At 44.7% G+C, this 18,001-nt stretch overlaps 1 protein-coding gene across 9 annotated transcripts in view; it reads left to right on the top strand.

Annotated features, from left to right (window-relative positions):
• The window catches only part of CD2H10orf90 (chromosome D2 C10orf90 homolog), a 262,252-nt gene that overhangs the window by 151,523 nt on the left and 92,728 nt on the right, over nucleotides 1-18,001 (top strand). For 4 of the 9 annotated variants that reach the window (XM_047826457.1, XM_047826461.1, XM_047826460.1 and 1 more), the window contains exon 1: nucleotides 17,156-17,374. The exons of 4 other annotated variants lie outside the window; for them this stretch is intronic. The gene's annotated coding sequence lies outside the window, so the exon portion shown is untranslated. Of the gene's footprint in view, nucleotides 1-17,155; nucleotides 17,375-18,001 lie in introns of those variants that run through there. One more of the 9 variants, XM_047826462.1, reaches the window with a different exon arrangement.

The raw sequence follows: 18,001 nt of genomic DNA, 5'->3' as shown, positions 1-18,001 counted from the left end.
GTCTCCCCTCTAATACTTTATTCCATGATTTCAATTCAGCATGCCTTTATGAGGTATTTACCACATGACAGACTATGATATGTACTGGGGGAAAATGAATGACTAGCACTCAGTACTTTGTGCAGAGTTTCCAACCTACTCTTGGAGGAACCCATATACCATCAACTATCACACTAAGCAAAATGGAATCAATCCACATAGAGGTGGTGGCCGCCGTAGAAGCAGTGACTAGTTAGTAAGCATTTACTATGCACTAGGCACCCCATTTGCATGTTGCAAATGTTCCCTTTAACTTCAGGGAAGCCCTTCAAAGTAGATTTAATTATCCCTCTTTCACAGAATTGAGGCTTGGAGGGCTGGCATATGAAGATCAAAGACTTAAATCCAGGACCACCTGGCTGCAAGGCTGGCTCTGCCTTCCCCTCCCCGCCCCTTAACCCAAGAGGGAGAAAACAGAGGGGGGCCAGATGAATTCTAATTTAGAGAAAGGCGGTGACATGGGAGGTGTTTTTAATTAAACTTCTTTACTCTGAAATAATTGGAGGTTCACGTGTAGTTTTTTTTTTTAATATTTCATTTCATTTTATTTTTTTAAAGTTTATTTATTTTGAGAGACACAGAGAGAGCATGAGCAGGAGGCGCAGAGAGAGAGGGAGAGAAAGAGAATCCTCAGTAGGCTTGGCACCATCAGTGTGGAGCCCGACGCGGGATTTGAACTCATGAACTGTGAGAGCACGACCTGAGCTGAAATCAAAAGACGCTTAACCGACTGAGCCACCTAGGTGCCCCTGTAGTTTTTTTTTTTTTTTAACGTTTATTTATTTCTTTTGAGAGAGAGAGAGGGACAGGGGGAGAGGGGCAGAGAGAGGGAGAGAGAGAATCTTACGTAGGCGCCACACTCAGCACAGAGCCTGATGCGGGCTTGATCCCATGAACTGGGAGATCACGACCTGAGCCGAAATCAAGAGTCGGACGCTTCGCCGACAGAGCCACCCGGGTGCCCTGGTTCACATATAGTTTTAAGAAATAATACCGACCTACCATGGACCTTTTACCCCAACGGTAACATCTTACAAAACAGACAGTGCAGCATCACAACTAGCGTGCAGGCTTTGGTACAAGTCAAAACACAGAATTTCCATCCCATAAAGGGTCCCTGCCGTTGACCTGTTATAGCATCGCCCACTTCCCTCCTCCTCCCACCCCTCCTTCATTTCTGACAACCACGTATCTGTTCTTCGTTTCTCTCCTCTCGTCTGCCAAGAATGTTACATAAATGAAATCGAACAGCGTGGGGTGGGCTTTTGCACCCAGAATTCTTTGGAGATTCATTCAGGTTGTTTCATGTGTGAACGGTTCATTCCTTTTTCATGCTGAGTAGTATCCCATGATATGGATGTACCACAGTTTTTGGCTCTAATGAATAAAGCTGCTGGAACCACTCATGCACAGCTTGTGTGCACGCCTGAACACAAGTCTTCCTTTTTCTGGGATAAGTGCCCGGGAGTGCAATGGTGTGTTGTATGGTAGCCGCATGTTTAATTCAAAACACTCTGCCAAACGATTCTCCAGAGTGGCCGCACCATTTCACATTCTCCCCAGCGTCGTATGAGTGATGGAGTTTTCTGCTTCCTGGCCAGCATTTGGTGTTGTCACTGTTTTTTATCTTAGCCACTCCAATAGCGTCATAGCGGTATCTCATCGTGGTTTCAACTGGCACGTCCCCGATGGCTAATGCTGTGAAGCACCTTTTTACACACTCGTTTGCCATCTGTAGGTGCTCATTGGTGAAATGCAGCTCCACACCTTTTGACGGATTTCTAATCGGATTGTTTGTTTTTCTTACTACTGAGTTTGGACAGTTCTTTATGTGTTCTAGATACTGGCCCTCTGTTGGCTACGTGGGTGGCAAATATTTTCTCTCATTCTGTAACTTGCCTTTTCGTCTTCTGGACAAGGTCTTCACAGAGCAAAATACTTAAATTGTGATGGAGTCCAGTTTATCGAGGTATCTTTACTGGGTCATTATTTTAGTATCAAGTCTGAGAACTCTTTTCTCTAGCCCTAGATCCCACAGATATCCTCCTACTTTGTTTTTGCTAAAGCATTTATAGGTTTGCATTTTACATTTAGTGATGTCCCGTTTTGCATTACTTTTTATATAAGCCGTGAGACTGAGTTCAAGGGTAATTTTTCGACCTGTAAGTATTCAATCGCTTCAGCACCATTTGTTTAAACGATATCTTTCCTCCACTGAATTGCTTTTGCACTTTTATGGAAGATCAGTTGGACATATTTGTGTGTATCTGTTTCTGAGATCTTCATTCTGTTGCGCTGATAAGGTGTCCAACGATCTGCCAGTGCCTCATGGTCTTGATTACCGAAGGTATATAATTATTCTTGAAATCCGGTAGCTTGGTTTCTCCCAGTTTGTTCTTTTAAAAAATTGTTTTAGCTACTCTAGATTCTCTCTATTTCTGTATGATTTTAGGATAATTTTGTCTGTATAAAAATCTTGCTGGGATTTTGATAGAAATTGTGTTCAACCCATATATCCATTTAGAGAGAACTGACATCTTTTACTATGTTGACTCTTTTAATCCATGAACAGAGAATGTCTCCCCATTTATTTATGTCTTCTTTGACTCCTTTCGTTAATGTTGTGCCATTTTCAGCACCCAAGTCCCGTGCATGTTTTGTTAGAGCCACACCTAGTATTTGATTTTTTTTGAGCAATTATAACAGGGGATTGCAATTGAGCTTATGGTATCCATGTGTTCATTGTTATATAGAAACAAACCATAAGAGACTCTTAAAAACTGAGAATAAACTGAGGGTTGATTGGGGGGGTGGGAGGGAGGGGAAAGTGGGCGTTGGGCATTGAGGAGGGCACCTGTTGGGATGAGCCCTGGGTGTTGTGTGGAAACCACTTTGACAATAAACTTCATATTAAAAAATAATAAAATAAAATAATAAACAAATAAATAAAAACAATTGATTTTTGTATGTTTATGTTGTCTCCTGCAGCCTTGTTGAACTTACTAGTTCTAGGAGCTTTTTTTTTTAGATATTTTGGGGGATATTCCAGGTAGACAAGCATGTCATATATAAATAAGGACAATTTTATTTCTTTCTTCCCAGTCTGTTTTTGTAGGAGGGAAATACTAGCTTTATAAAATAAACTGGGGGGTATTCTTTTTCTCTGGAAGGAATTTCTGTAGAATTGATGTTTAATTCTCCATTAAATGTTTGGTAGCATTCTCAAGTGAAACCAGCTGGGCCTGGAAATTGGGGGGGGGGCAGAGGATTTAATGATAAATTCAGTTTTCTTGATCGTTACAGAGCTAGTCAAATTGTGTGTTTCATATTGGGTGAGTTGCAGTAGTTTGCGTTTTCAGGGGATTGGTTCATTTCATCTCAGTTGTCAGATTTACATGTATAGACTTGTTCATAGTATTTACTTATCATCCTTTTAATATCTGTAAGGTCTGTAGTGATATCTTTCTATTTCATTCCTGATATTGGTAATCTGTTTCTTCTCTTTCTTTCTCTTATTCGAAGTTTGTCAACTTTATTTACACCAGCTCTGTTCTATTGATTTTCGCTATTGTTTCTCTGGTTTTGACTTCGCTGATTTCTGTTTTACCTTTATAATTCCCTCCTGCTGCCTCCTTTGGGATTAGTTTGCCCTTATGTTCCTAGCTGCTTGAGGTGGGAGCTTAGAGTGTTGATTTGAAACTTTTCCTCTTTTCTATTGTTGGCGTTTAGTGCTATAAATGCACTGCCACAGCTGTGTCACAAACGTTGATATGTTGTAGTTTTATTTTCATTCCCTTCCCTTCCCTTCCCTTTTTCTTTTCTTTGAGGTGTCCTCTTTGACTCATTGGTTATTTAGAAGTACGTTGCTTAGTTTCTTTTTAAATTTTTTTTTTCAACGTTTATTTATTTTTGGAACAGAGAGAGACAGAGCATGAACGGGGGAGGGGCAGAGAGAGAGGGAGACACAGAATCGGAAACAGGCTCCAGGCTCTGAGCCGTCAGCCCAGAGCCCGACGCAGGGCTCGAACTCACGGACCGCGAGATCGTGACCTGGCTGAAGTCGGACGCTTTACCGACTGCGCCACCCAGGCGCCCCAGTACGTTGCTTAGTTTCTAAGTGTTTGGGGATTTTCCTGTTACTGGTTTCTAGTTTGATCCCACTATAGTCAGAAAACACACTAGGTATGACTATGACTTTTTAAAATGTGTTGCTGTTTGTTTTATGGCTCAGGACGTGGTGTATTTTGGTACATGTTCTGTGGCCACTTGGAAGCGATGTATGTTCTGCTGTCGGTGGACCCAGTGGTTTATAAATGTCGATGCGCTCCTCGTGGTTGTTGGGTATTGTTCAGTTCTTCTGTGTCCTTGCTGGTTTTGTGTCTGTCCCGTCTGTCCACAGTTGGGAGAGGGGTGTTAAGATCTCCTAGGATAATTTCGGGTTTGTCTTTCAGTTCTATCCACTTTGGCCGCACGTATTTCACAGCTCTGTTGTGTGAGACATACGCAGTTATGATTCTCCTGTCTCCTGGGTAGATTGGCTCTTTTATCATCATACATTGTCCTTCCCTTACTCTGGCGATTTTCTTTGCTCTGAAGTCTATTTGTCTGATATTCCCATAGCTGCTCTTCCTTTCCTTTGATGAATGTTTCCATTCTTTTACTTTTAGCCTGCCTCTATTGCTTTATTTATTTATTTATTAAAGTTTTTATTTATTTTGAGAGAGAGAGAGAAGGAGTGTATGAGCGAGGACGAGCAGGGGAGGGCCAGAGAAAGAGGGAGAGAAAGAATCCCACACAGGCTCCATGCTGCCCGCACAGAGCCCGACGCGGGGCTTGACCCCTTGAAACGTGAGATCGTGACCTGAGCCGAAATCAAGAGTCAGATGCTTAACTGGCTGAGCCACCCAGGCACCCCTACTTGCTATCTTTAAAGTGAGTTTTTTGTGGATAGCAAATGGTCGGGTCATATTTTATAAACCACTCCACAAACTTCTGTCTTTTACTTTGTGTATTTGGACCACTTGCATTTAATATAATCATAGAGAAGTTAAGGCTTGAGTCAACCATTTTATTTGTTGTGTTTCCACTTTTTCTTATGTTTTTCATTTCTCTGTTTTCTTTTCCTGCCTTCCTGTGGGTTGCTCGAACATTTCTTATAATTTCATTGTGATTTAACTATAATTTTTTTCAGAATGTCTTTGTATAGCTTTTTTGATGGTTACTCTAGGGATGAGGTATTAGACGTAATCTTCCATACATCACGTATATACATACATGATATATATACACACATAATATGAATTTGTATCGTGCATGAACTATATCATGTATACATACTATTTACCTAAAATTACCTGAGATATATATCTATATATACATGATATATATGTGATCTATAACATATATTTATGTGTGTATTTATGTATTTATATGTCTCATGTATGTATGTAATGCAAATGCATAAATTCAAAGGCAAAACTTACGAACGAGACTATGAAACCAGACCCAAACACTTGCTATCTACATGAAACTCACTTTAAATATAGCCATCTAGGCAGGTTGAATGTAAAAGGGTGGAAACAGATAGATCATGCAAACATTAATTGAAGGAGAGCAGCTAGCTATATTAAGTAGCTACGCGTATAAAGTCATAGTCTCTTGTCATCATTTTGCCAGTTCAAGTGACGTACAGAAACTTCACCTCCCTGTACAACCCTTTACCCTCCCCCATTTATAATGCAAGGATTTAAAATACTTCCTTTATGTGCATTTAGAACCACGTTAGATAGTGTTGTGAGTTTTGCTGCAACCGTTAAACATAACCCAGGAAACTCAAGAGGGGAAGAAGACCTATTGTATTTATTCATACTTTTGCTCACTGTGCTCTTCCTTCCTTCCTGATGTTCCAAGTTTCGTTCATCTTTTCCTTTCTGTTTAGAGAGAACTACCTTTAACGTTCTCTTAGGGTAAGTCTGCTGGCCACAGATTTTCTTAGTTTTTTTCCTTTTTCTATCTGAGAATGTCTTGATTTTCCCCTTCGTTTCAGAATGATGTTTTCCCGAGGCATATAGGATTCTGGGTTGAAAGTTCTTTTTTTTGGGGGGGGGGCACGTGAAAAATAGCGTGTCACTTCCTCTCCGTGGTTTTAGGGATTCCAGTAAATGTATTTACCAAAGGGAGAAAAAGAGAGAGTGCTATGTAAATATTGTGAGAAATTTCTGCCTCCACGTTTCTCAGCCATCTTGAGATCATAGGCAATGGGGAGAATTCAGCAGGAAAAAGTCATAGCATATTGATGAGAGTAATTTTAAAGGTTGCTTTATCAGTGACCGAAAAAGAGTGAGGCCTTGGTGTCATTCACTTGGCCAGGTGTACAGGTCATGATACCTTCCTTGACATAATAAAAGGGAAGGGACAAGGAATTAATTAAGGCCGCAGAGACCCCCCCCCCCCCCTTAACTAAGAGTTAGGATATTGGAAAACCAACCATAGCTTGTACACTTTGTACCCAAATGGTAATTTATGGGAGATTTTTACTACGCTCAGTGTCATGTCAGTTACTGTGGGTCCCTGGGGGGCTGGGACCTGGCTCTGGGTGAGAGAGATCAGAGGAGGGCCAGGAGTGACTAGGTGGATGAAGGAGGGTGTTAGGAGTGTAGTCACACCCTCCATGATGTCGGAGGAAGGTGGAGGTGAAGGTGCGTTGTGCGTGACCTCAGCGAGGCTCTGAGTCACTTTCAGACACAGGATGGCAGGGGCCACGTGTTTTACATAGTGGGTCAGCATTTATCTCTTCTAAAGATGAGTGTGTTGTTTAGAAGTCATTTTGCCCACGCCAGATACGGGAAATCAAGCCTAGAAATTGTCTTTAAGCGCGCCTGGGTGGCTCAGTCAGTGAAGCGCCCGACTTCGGCTCAGGTCGTGATCTCACCGTTCGTGAGTTCGAGCCCCGCGCCGGGCTCTGTGCTGACAGCTCGGAGCCCGGAGCCCGCTTCGGACTCTGTGTTTCCCTCTCTCTCTGCCCCTCCCCACTCATGCTCTGTCTCTCCCTCTCTCCCGAAATAAATAAGCATTAAAAATTTTAAAAAATAAAGAAATTGTCTTCAGAACCCATCACCCTGCTGATCAGGAAGGAGGGAAAGATACTAAAATCACCAGATAATCAGAGGTCTTCCTGTCCTCTGGCCGTGCATGCGGTGAGATCAATAGCGCAAGGCGGGGCATCCCACCATCTGGGAAAGAGCGGGTTTCCGAGTAACTCTGCCAGGCCATGCTTTGCGCTCACTCCCCTCACTTAGGGAAAATCGATTCTGCTCTAGCATTGCCTGGTGGCTCTGTACCTTCCCTTCCCTGATTCCGTCCTTCTCTTTACCTTCATTTAAGATAATCTTTCTAAAAGCTCCACTGACAAAGGGGAGGTGCTGAACAGCACAAATCCTGTTGACTCTTTAAGTGGAAACGAAGAATAAAACTCGGTGTGCTTGCTTTCTTGGCAGAGAATGTGTCTTGTGATTTACTTTTGTTAAGTGAGGTGTATCTGAAGCACTGCACAGAGTGACAGGTATTATTTCAAAGGATGACCCCCCGCAGGGGGACGCGGTGTGGAGGGGAGAATGGGGCCAAATCCTGGAGGCAGCTGATTGACAGGCTGGGGGTGGGAAATTGACTCCCATCCAACGATGGGCTTGGCCGGATCCAAAGAACACGGCAGATCATCTTCCTATGACATCATAGCCATGGTCTTGTGAGCTCCTTTGGATGCACAGTTTCAACCCTGCAAGGCCAAATGTGTGTCACAGAAGCCACCAATTAGGGCCGTTGGGCCAGATTCTTCGCACAGAAGTATTTGGTTGGGGCCAAGAGTGTCTTTGCATACTTTGAGTATTAAAAAAATTGGGAGATTTTAACTAAAAATTCAGGCATCGAGTTTCTCTTAAAAAACCGGGTTGGGCAACACTACTCCTGTTCCCATGAGCTGAAGTAAGGGGCCCAAGGGGAGGCTCTCGGTGCACCCCAGCCCCACCCAGCCCGCTCTCTGCTTCCACGGCACCTGCTGTGGCTTCTGTGGACAGGTCATCCAGGATGCTGACCTAGGGCCGAGGGGAGCAGACAGCCCCGAGGCCGGAGTCGGCAGCTCACTCAGTCCTGTAGAGAATGTCAAGGTGACACCAGCTTTCGGAGTGTCCTCCACCACTTTTATTTGAGAAAGGACTTTCTCGAAAGGAATAGCACTGCTAATGAAAATTGATTTTCCTTTCTAACAGTTTATTTTCCTGAGAACAAACACAGGGAATTCTTAAACACAGGTGCTAATGGCCGATAGCACAGGCATGCAGAAGTACCCTCTGTGATCGCCAGGGAAGAGCATAGTAGTGTTGGTCTTAGGCGCCATTGGTTCCAGTCTCGGAAAATGGGTTCATAACCAACTTCCAAATGGACTGAGAGGTGGTGGGTAAGGCCCCTCTGTGTGGGCAGCCTGCCCCAAGTGCCCCTGCTCTGTGCCCGCAGCTGTCCGAACCCTCTTCACCTTGTAGTCTATAAAATTATCTGTGACTTACCTACCTCCCTTCTAGAAAGTCAACCCCTTGACTGCCTAATAACATCTCGCATTTACCGCAGTCTGAAGGTGCACCGCATACGGTGCCGGGCACTTTATCTGAATTAGCTCCGCGTGTCCTCCCAGCGGCCCTTTGAGGTAGGCATGTGTCATCCCTACTTTGCAGATGAGAAGACCAAAATGCAGGGACACTTCATTATGCACCAACAGACAGAGCCGGCAAGTTTGAATACTTACAGATTTGTTGAAGTGTGTCTAAGCAGTGTAGCACTTGAACGACTTAATTTTTATTACGACCACTTTATGGAACTAGAGATTATACGTTACAGTGTAAACTGTATATTTGTACATTTTTATTGCCGTACAGAGTTGTTTACACGAATCACATATATGTAATTTATGGGTGATTTAAGGGATGTTTAAGGGCAATTTGAGACGAAACGGTCCTTCAGTTTCTTCTTTGAGGCTCTCAACAAAACCAATGACACCCATTTGCCAGATTTTTTTGTTTTATTTTTTAAACAACTAAGCACCAGCAAACATATACATCTATCTTGGGGCATGTGTGGAATTGAATTTTAGAAGTGAAATTGATGGGTCACAAGGTATATACTTTTGGGTTTTTTGGTTATTTTATTTATTTTTTTGAGAGAGAGAGTGAGACTGTGCACAAGTCAGGGAGGGGCAGAGAGAGAGGGAGAGAAATGTCAAGCAGATTCTGCAGCAGCACAGAGCCTGACTCGGGGTTCAAACTCAGGAACCGTGAGATCTTGACCTGAGCTGAAACCAAGAGTCAGATGCTTAACCGACTGAGCCACCCAGGCGTCCCAGGTATATACATTTGAAATTGGATACATATCACCAAATTTCCCTCCCAAAAGTGCTCTACTGGTTTATATTTGAGCCAAGTGTGGAGAGAACCCACTTTCCCACACCCTAAGACTGGATGTTTTGAAAAAATACATTTATTTTGAGAGAGAGAGAGGAGGGGTAGAGAGAGAGGGAGAGAGAGAATCCCAAGCAGGCCCTGTGCTGTCAGCACAGAGCCCAACATGGGGCTCAATCTCACAAAGTGGGAGATCATGACCTAAGCCGAAATCAAGAGTCGGACACTTAACCGACTGAGCCACCCAGGCACCCCCTAATACTGGATTTTTATAGTTGTGTGTGTGTGTGTGTGTGTGTGTGTGTGCGCGCGCGCGCGCGCATTTTCCAAACTAAGAAAAAGGTAAGGTATCTCGCTGTTGTTTTCATTGGGGTGAAATTCTCATAACAAAAAAATGTATCCATTTTAAAGCGTGCACCGCATGAACATTCACGATGTTATACAACCACCACCTCTCTCCAGTTCCAAAACATTTCACCACTCCCAATGAAAGCCCTTCCTACTCATACGTCCCCCCAGTTCTTAGCAACTACTAATCTCCTTTTCATCATCGTGGCCTGACCTATCTGGACATTTCATGTAAAGGGAATCATATGCTATGTGATCCTCTGTGTCTGGCTCCTTTACTCAGCACGATGTTTTCGAGAGTCATCCATGTTGTAGTGTGAGTCAGCACCTCATTTCTTCTCACAGCTGAATATTTCCGTTGTATCTAGGTATCTAGGTATATATATATATATATATATATATATATATATATATATATATATATACCTATATATATAAAATCACTCATGTAATGTACAAATTTGTTTATCCACTCGTCGGTGGATATTTGGGTTGTTTCCACCTGTCGGCTATTGTGAATAGTACTGATACAAAGGTTTGCGTACAAGTGTTTATCTGAGTACCTGTTTTCAGTTCTTTTGTGTGTGTGTGTGTATCTATATACGCATACATACATGCATGCATGTGTATACATATATATGATAACATGGTCATATGGTAATTATGTTTAACTCTTTGAAGAACTTCTAAACAGTTTTCCATAGCAGCCATACTATTTATAGTCCCACCAGCAATGTATGGGAAGCTTCATTCCTTCCCATCCTTACTACTACCAATTTTTTTCTGGTTTTTTTTTTTTTTGTATGTTTGTTTTGTTTTAGATTTAATTATAGCCACAGTAGTGGATATAAAGCAGTGTCTTACGGCGGTTTTGATTTGCATTTCCCTCATGACTGAGGATGTTGAGATTCTTTTCATGTGCTCATTGGCCATTGGAGAATTTCTTTGAAGAAATATCTGTTCAAGTTCTTGGGCCATGGGGTTGCTTGCCTTTTTGCTGTTGAGTTGTAGAGTTCTTTATACATGCAGGACTCTGGATCCTTATCAGGTATATGATCTGCAAACATTTTGTTCCATTCTGTAGATTGTCTTTTCACTTTCTTGATGATATCCTTTACTGCCGAAGGTATTATTTTATTTTCTTTAAACATTGTTTTAATTTATTTTTTCTCAATTGCTAAAAACCTCCGGCACCTTTTAATTGAATATCGTCCCATTGTGTTTGTTTCTCTGTGAAATCCGTGTTCAAATCACTAACTCACTTTTATAAAGTATGTTCTTCTAATATAATCATAGAAGTTAATATTATGTCCTGTGTATGTATCCTTTTAATGTTTTCTTCCAGTCTGTTACTTGTCATTTATTTTTTTTTTTGCTTGTCATTTAATTCTGTACGTAATAATATTCGTCGTATACAAGTTGTTCATTATTTTACGCTTTGACTATCTATCTTTTATGGGCTCTGGATATTTTGTCTTCTTTAAGAGGACTTCCAATATTATAAAAAAAATTCTTGGAGCGCCCGGGTGGCTCATTCGGTTGAGCGGCCGACTTCGGCTCAGGTCACGATCTCGCGGTCCGTGAGTTCGAGCCCCGCGTCGGGCTCTGTGCTGACAGCTCCGAGCCTGGAACCTGTTTCAGATTCTGTGTCTCCCTCTCTCTGACCCTCCCCCGTTCATGCTCTGTCTCTCTCTGTCTCAAAAATAAATTTAAAAAAAACGTTAAAAAATTTTAAAAAAAATATTCTTTTATTTTTTTTAAATTCCACTTTTTATGTTTACACTTTTGGTCTATTTTAAATTTAGTTTTGTGAATGGCTTGATTTTTTTTAAAGGATTTTTAACTAATCTCTACCCCCAACGTGGGGCTCGAACTCAAAAACCTGAGATCAAGAGTCACACGCTCCACCAACTGAGCCAGCCAGGCGCCCCATGAATGGGTTTAAATATGGACCATAGCATTATTTTATCCCTAAATGGATTATCAATACCAGTCCTAGTCCCTTTGATTTGTAACATCTTGTTGATAGTACAAGGGTGTCTGACTTTCTGTTTTATTTCACTGATCTGTCCATCTTTTCCTTTGCTGAGACCACACTGTTTGAATTATTGACACAGCATTTGAATAAGTTTTGATACGTATTATAGCAATATCGCACTTTTACTATGTATTATCAAAATTGACTTGTGTATTCTTATGTATTCTCTTTTCCACATACATTTATGAACCATACTTTGAACTTCCATTTAATATTTATTTATTGTCCATTTTTAATTAAGTTTGGAATATATAAATTAACTTGGACAGTGTTGACTTTACAATTTTGACCTCTTCATCCGGAAACGTGTGCTTCCTCACGCACCTAGCCTTTCCTTTATCTCCTCGAGTACAATTTTAGGATTTTCTCAACCTAGGTGTAGCAGATTTCATGTTAGATGCATTCCTTTTCTTGACAGTGTTAATTTTTTTCTCCTGATGATTTGTAATTGGTTATTGCTGTTCTTTGTGATGCTTGGAAGTAGTTTTTGATGATGCTGTAACCACTCAGCTCTGCCATTGGTTCTAATGGTTTTCAGCTTAGACCCTTGGGTTCCCAGGTGGACAATCACATCGTCTGAAGTCGTGAGAGTTTTGTCTCTTCCCTCCTTACTGTGTCGGCAGCGCCCCCGCGATCTTGGGAATGCTTGCCTTGTTCCCAGCTCCTAAGGTTTCCTTGTCTGGAACTTCATATTCTATCATAAGAAATCTCTTTTTTTAAAAAAAAAATTTATGTACTTATTTAATAAGTCCATGCTGGAGAAATTTAATTTGTAAGCTTTTCCAAATATAGTGGTCTTAGAGATTTTGCCCATTTTATAAAAATCACAAAGTAAGCATTATATTTCTTCTGCTTCACTAAAACATTTTAATCAAATTTTAATATTTGATCATTTCCTGGGTGCTCTATTTACTGAACAAATTTATTTCTGTAGCAGTTTGGCTGAAGGTCTGTGTGACTGGAAGAATCACTAAAATGTGTTTATTCAGGGGCGCCTGGGTGGTTCAGCCGGTGAAGCGTCCGACTTCAGCTCAGGTCATGATCTTGCGGTTCGTGAGTTTGAGCCCCGCGTCGGGCTCTGTGCTGACAGCTCGGAGCCTGGATCCCGCTTCGGATTCTGTGTCTCCTTCTCTCTCTGTTCCTCCTCACTCACACTCTGTCTCTGTCTTTGTCGTCTGTCTCTCTCTTTCAAAAATAAATAAAGATTAAAAAAAATTTTAAATGCATTTATTTATATGATTTGACCCTTTAAATAATGTTGTAGACGGAGGCAACTTCTTTGATGGGAAACCTTCACCAGGTCATGAAATGCTACTGCAGAGACTCCACAAACAACAAAGAATCCTTCCACGCACATGCAGACACACACACACACACACACACACACACACACACACACACACACCTGCCCACGCGGTTAGCTTTCTGAACGTGGTGACCTTGTTGGGGATACCAATTCGCCATCACTTGCCTGTGGTAAATTTAGCCCCTCTCTGTCGTGGAACAGAGCCCTACTGTGGGGTTTTCCTCTATTCACCAAAGTTTGCTTTCCCTGGTAGATGTTTTGCTATCCGTGGTAAATGCACGAATCCAAGCTACAGTAGAATTGTGGAGTGTTGCAAATGTGAGAAAATACTTCCGGAAGTGCCCGACTCTGCCACCGCGGTGGGAAGGTCCCTCTGCACCGCCTTGCTCAGTGCTGGGACTGCAGGGCCTGCTCCGGGCTCTTTCTCCCCGTGGCCCGAGAGACACAGAGGTTTAATGAAGTTCAAGGCTGACTTTGCTCCCGGCTCATCTTGCTACAGCAGAAATCTCTTGCCCGTCAGCCAAGGACCATTCCTGGCTGGAGCTCAGCTGGCAATGTGCCTCCCATCGACATGTTAAATATTTCACAGCCACCTTGGTCTTCTCGGGTTTCCCTGTCCTGGTTTGCAGTTAGCCTCGCTGTTAGTTACTTCTGGGGGAAGCCCCGGTCTGCGGGGTGAAGGAAGCTACGTCCAGAAGGAGCAGAGGGAGAACAGCAAGGAGGTTCAGAGCGTGGTCTCCCGAGGCATCTGACTTGAGCGGGAATTCCAGTTCCTGCACTTGGGAGCTGTGGGGCGTTGGGCAAGTTGGCACCATTTCACCAAGCCCCGGCTTGCTTGTGTGCTAACCGTGGTGAATCAGACGTGGGGAGCCGTGGGGGCTCATGAGAAAGGGAGTGACACCCGTAGCAGCATATGGCATGTGGGGAATCGTAGTAAGGGTCTCCTGGGACACTCAAACAAAGGACTACACATAGAGTGGTTTAGACAGCAGGAACGTATTACTTTCCAGCTCCGGAGGCCTGACATCCAAAATCAACGTGTCACTGGCACAGTTGGGTCCTTCTGAGACTGTGACGCATGGACGATCCGTTCCGTCCTTCTTGTTCCCCACTCATTTCTTGGCTCATTCATGCATCACCCTGCTCTCTGCCTTTATCTTCACATGGTCTGTGTGTGTGTGTGTGTGTGTGTGTGTGTGTGTGTGTGTGTTGTCTGTGTCCAAACTTCCCCTTTTTATAAGGATACCAGTCATATTGGATCAGGGCCACCCTACTGATCTCATTTCAACCCAATCACCTTAGGACTTCAACATAGGTATTTGGGGGGGGGGGGAGGCACCATTTAACCCATGACAATATTCAATAAATCTTTTCGAATTCAAAAAAAAATGTTCAATAAAGAATAACCAGTTGAAACCTGGAGAATTACCTCCAGATGAAAGAGACCACGATTCTCTGCTGAGCCATGCAATTTCTTGAGCATCCAGAGAATTCTTCAGACAGAAAAAAAGTGCATTTCTGTTGCGTTGAGTTGCAGGAGATTTAGGTGGGGAGGAATCGGGGGATCTTCATCTCAGAGGGAGACAACCCTGGAAGCCTGGACACGAGGTTTGTCGGCTCCCTCTGTGGCACTACCTGGGAAAGCCCCGGGGGCGGAAAGAGAGGAGAGAGCGGTGCTCCCTGCAAAGCGCTTTGCTGTGGCAACTGAGGCAGTGGCTGTGTCTGTTAAAGATGCTCAGTTTTCACAAGAGCCAGGTAACTGGAGGGCATTTTGGGGGGCCGGGTTGCTAGGCAACAGCTTTCTCCTTTCCTGGGGAAGGTATGAAGCATCCTGTTCCCCTTGTTCAGATGTCTCTTCTTTGGTAAAGGCTGGATTTAGAGAATCGGTGACATTTTAGAACTTTCAGTGGGAGGGGTGGCGGTGAAGGGCGGTGGGGGGGCATGCGTATATGTAATCAGTTAACAAAATCTAAACAGAAAGCCCTCCCGTTGGAAACGACATGGCTGACATTGCCTCTGCTGCTTCTTGGCTATTTTTCTTATTGAATCGTCTACGAGCATCTGGGTTGTTTGACTATTTGGTCCTCAGCAGAAGTGGAAGTTAAGGATCAATGGACTGCCAAGTTTAGGTGTGATATCAAGCCTGGCTCCTTCTTTACTTTCAAATTTCAAGTGCTGGTGATAAAAAAGCAATTACCTGTTATCTTTTGTTGGAAAGACAGATAAGCACCAAACCCACTTACATTTCTCTTTATTTTTACGTCCCTCTGTTTGTTGAATGTCAGGTGTTTTTATTCTGAGGACTCGGCAGGAGAATGGGTGACTTGCCCGATCCAGCCCTTGGAAGCTTTGTTTCAGGGGAAACACGAGGCTGGTGATCCAGGACCCCAAGTTTCCTCACCTGGCCAGACTTCTTGCTGCAGGATTTTCGGGGCTACCTTTGAGCAGCAGACATTTTTATCAGACTCGGGCAGGGCGCTGAAAGAATTCAAGGGCATTTTTGTCTGTAAGAACACAAATATAGCTTCATGCGTCGTTTTGTGGTGGGCGGGCTGAGTGTGGAGGGCACAGGTGGAAGCCGGTGCAGCCTGGTGGGGGAGCTTTGGGGTGACGTCGGGCAGGACGGGCTTTGCATCCAAGTCTTTGCCCAAGAGCGTTTAGTGAACACTGCCTCAAACCACTACCGCCCCAGCCGCCCCTTTCCCAGGTTCGAGGTTGCATCACCCCACCCCCCCGCCCGCATCCATCGATGGAGGATGTTCTGTGTCCCACAGTGGGACCGCTTGTTCCAGACCAAGGACCGGGTTCCTAGGTCAGTGCCCACCGACTCCCAGGGCCGCACCCCTGAAGGGGCCCCTTGGGGAACCCTTGACACGCAAAGGGTGAGCTTCTCTCGTACCCATGTGCCTCCAGTGGCCCAGATGGCTCTTTAGGGCTTGCAGCTTCGTTCCACACCAATGGGAGCAAGAGTGGGAGTCAAGATTCTGTTCCACCTGTCACTTACTCGTGGTCCCTGCAGTGACAGCTCAGATTGTTCTTGGAGAAGAGGAGCCCCTAGCAGGGATTACAGCGTCCGTACCTCATGTGGGCTTGAGTCGGTGCACGCTGGAGGTTCGAGGGCAGGTATGCCACCCACGGGGGTTTGTATGGCTCATGGTGGTCCAGGCCCTGGATATATATATATATATATATATATATATATATATATATATATGGAGAGAGAGAGAGAATCTGAAGCCCTGCTGCTGTGGGTTTCAATTGTAAATATTTTTCTCACCGTTTCCTTTACATCCACGGATTTCGAACAATACGACTAGATGTGTAAAGGTCTGAGCACAGCTTCACGTTTCGCAATCTGGCCGCAGGAATCTATGAGGAACGTCTGAGAGGTTTGGAGATCTGTTTCAAAGCTTCCTGGGTCCGATGTGAAAATACGTAGCTCTTCGTGGGAGCGTGACCTCAGGTGCTGCGAGCAAGCCACCTGGGCACCCGTTCCTGGGCCAGGTGGGGGGGGGGCGGTTTCTGCTCCCAGGGAGCCAATGCGCGGCAGGGGGGGGGGCGGTGGTGAGTCCACAGAGACTCCCCACGGCCAACAGCCCCGTGCAGACCCTGCCAGGTGTCGAGAGGCAGCACCGTGTTCCCACCGTGTGTGTGGCAGGTGGACGGGAGCTCGCTGAGAGGCTCCAGCTTCTCCAGGAATGTCCCCGATTCTGTCAGTTTGCTGGGGGAGGAGGGAAGCCGAATGAGAACGTGACGGGAACAAACAGACCTGGAATTCATTCTAGGGGTTTCGATCTTTCTCAGTAGGAAAATGAAGGTTGTAGGGATCCTGTGGGATTATCATGTTTTGTTCCCTTGGGGGCGAATGAGGGGCCCAGGAAAGCCATCTCTGTAGACATCATAAAAGGGCTGCCTATGTCTCCTGGGTCCTGGTTTATGACACCAGTGACAGACACACCCATGAAAGGAGGCACCGTATCCCAAACACGGCAGCAGCCTCTGTTGGGGAGGACGCCTTCCGGCCAGACCCAGAGGACTGGGAGAATCGGAAGGGAACATGCCTCGTGACAACTGTAGGGGCAGGCGCCGTGGAGAATGGCAAATGTGACACCAAAGAAAAGGAAATGACAGGGAAACTCTCCAGCGACAAGACCAGAGAAGTGCTGAAGGGAGGCCTGCGCTGGAAACACAGGTGATCAGGTACCACACAGAAGTGGATTTTGCACAAGCAGGTAGACCTGGGAGTCCCATGGGGGCAGGAGGGCTGGTGGGACAGGACTTGCACCCTGGAGGTACAGTGCACAGGTCTTCCCCAGGGAAGCGGATCTCGTGGGCGCAAGAAGGAAACCCCTCGGCAGGAGGGGGCACCGTGGCTCGAAGCTCTACGCGAGGGTGTGAGGAGGGAGAAAGGGCAGAGGCTGCCTGCTCACAGAGAATCGTTGCGTTTCTCCCTCCCTCTTCTTTTTTCTTTTTAAAACATGTTTTATTTTCCGTTTTGAGAGAGAGAGTGTGAGCGGGGGAGGGGCAGAGAGAGACGGGGACAGAGCGTCTAAAGTCAGCTCTGCGCTGACCGACTGTCAGCGCATGGCCCGACGCGGGGCTCGAACTCACGGACCACGAGATCATGATCTGAGCTGAAGTTGGGCGCTTAACCGACTGACCCCACCCCCCCAGGTGCTCCTTCCTCCCTCTTCTTTAGATGCAGAACCACCCTTGGGGGTTCTGGTCTAATCTGGTCCCAGCTCTTCTGGGGATCCTGGCCTCTCAGGAGAGGTCCCATGTGGACACACTGATTTGGGCCCACCCCTGGAGAAACCGGTGCTTGTA

This window comes from Prionailurus viverrinus, chromosome D2 (assembly GCF_022837055.1).
Source record: "Prionailurus viverrinus isolate Anna chromosome D2, UM_Priviv_1.0, whole genome shotgun sequence".
Taxonomy (NCBI): Eukaryota; Metazoa; Chordata; class Mammalia; order Carnivora; family Felidae; genus Prionailurus; species Prionailurus viverrinus.
This window is presented reverse-complemented; position numbering and strand designations above follow the sequence as displayed.